Genomic DNA, 2,238 nt, shown 5'->3' on the forward strand with positions numbered 1-2,238 from the left:
GCGTAGCGGCGGCGAACGGCTAGTCTTACCTCTCTAGTGGAGTGTGTTCTGCGTCCTCCCGTCCGCGGCTAGGGTTAATTCATGTAACGCAAATACGCGCGTTCTACTGGCTGCCGAGCGCAGCGAAGGCGGCCCCCATTTGCTAAAATCGCATTATGTGGTGTACACACTGTATGTGGTCTACACATCGTACTTAAATGCACCGTTCAAATTTCATTTTGCCCCCATTTTTAACGCTGGAGCGCCACCTCACGCAAAGGGCGCTGCGTGTGTGCGGGTCAATTTGCATTGGTAGGCTTCGCCGACGTGCACACCGGTACTAATATATCGTCGTAGGCGCTGTTGATTTTTTTAGGCCCTGGCGACACCACTGGATCGCATTTTAGCAAAGTAGTACTCAATACTCGAAATACGTAGTTTAATACTTAAAAATACTATACTAATTTAATAAAACGTTACTAATAAAACATTTCTCCAATGGAGCGTTTACCTCCCATGTGCTCGACGTGCCAGGCGGTCATTGTGCACCCCCCGCTCGAGCCAGACGGTCTCGGGTTGCAGCTCCGGCGGTGCGCCTGTTGCGAACAATTCTTAGCATGGGATGCATTCGCACAGGGCGAGGCTCGAGCGGGTGCCCGCAGGTGCATCGCGTGCGCCTCTGGTCCATACAGCCAGGCGTTTTGGCACCGCCCACGCACACCAGAACCGAAGCCAGCCACTGATTCGCGCCAACAAAGCCTGGCCTTAGTTGCCGCCGCTATGGCCCCCCCACAACCACCGCGGCGTGTTGTCCAGGAGCGCATTAATCACCGCCGTCGTCGCTGGAAGCCTCGCCAGCGCAACAAACATCCGCGTAATCACCAGAAAAAGTGATTGGCTAAAAATAAACGTTTTTCATTGGTCACAATTACTTTCGTGTTTAGGTGCGTTGTATTGGAGCTTAGGACAGGGCGTGAGCCTAGGAGAAGGTGCGAGCTTATCGAACTGGATTTGTAGGGGAGTAAGAAACAGTATGTACGATGGAGGGGAAACAAATATGGACACAGAGCTACAAAGCACGGAAGCGGGCCGATGCAATTAACATGTAAATCTATGAAAGCACTAAGAGTCACGGACTCTGTTAGAATCCCTACCTAGAACCGGGCTAGAACACGTAGCTGCTACAGAGCACGGAAATAAACTCACCTACGATACAACACGGTAGACCACGAAGCACGGTAAAATACGAAGCACAAACGGCAGATCAACCGGGACACCACAAGATAACTAGATACCATGGCCTGGGCCACTATGCCATGGGAGAACGCAGTCGCGGAGCTATACACGGAAAATCACAGAGCCGCGGAGAACGATACCAGTGTAAAACCTGAGCTCCCCGAGCTACGGAGGACGATATTACATTAGAACACGATTGCACAGACGGAAGACCAGCCGCAAAATACACGGGGTCCGTTTGGGGGTGACCACGATTGCACACCGTGGAGCGCGATGCATTGTACAACACGATAACACGGACAACGCAGATGCACTACGCGTGCACAATACCATAGACAGCATAACCACACCGCGATTGCTCGATAGCGTGATAACGCGGTCGATGACACTTCATCAGGAGATCACGATACACGGGCGACGGAACAACACGACTGCGTGGAGGCACCAAATCCACGGAATAGTACCCTTAGTCTAGAGTACTGGCGATGGAAGGTCAACGACCACGAAATAGTATCTACCACGAAGCCAGTGCAACCCACATAAACGTTTGAGAACAGAGAAAAGTTAGCATTTACGAAAAGGCCGTACTAAAGCGCATGAACCTACAGACATAACCGCTGAACAGCGTGGGCCCTGGGTGAGCAGGAGCCACGAAGCCGGGAAGAGCACGAAAGAGCATGGGCCATTGAAGAAAACAACACCCAACCTGTAGTACGGGGTAACGGAAACGCTCCAAACCACGATATTATACGGGGCTGAATGAGACTACGGAAAGGCAAGTGGTTAAATAAACGATGCCAAGATCTACGGGGTGAACCACGTTCTCAAACACGCGACACTAAGAAGCACTAAAGTTGCGGCCACCTCATCTCCAACAAACCATGCCACTCCGCCGCGTAGCGGCGGCGAACGGCTAGTCTTACCCCCCTAGTGGAGTGTGGTCTGCGTCCGTCCGTACGTCCGTCCGCGGCTAGGGTTAATAAAACTCACGCTCATGCGGGCGTTCTACTGGCTGCCGAGCGC

The sequence above is a fragment of the Phytophthora infestans genome, genomic scaffold (genome assembly GCF_000142945.1).
Source record: "Phytophthora infestans T30-4 supercont1.37 genomic scaffold, whole genome shotgun sequence".
NCBI classification, from domain to species: Eukaryota; Oomycota; class Peronosporomycetes; order Peronosporales; family Peronosporaceae; genus Phytophthora; species Phytophthora infestans.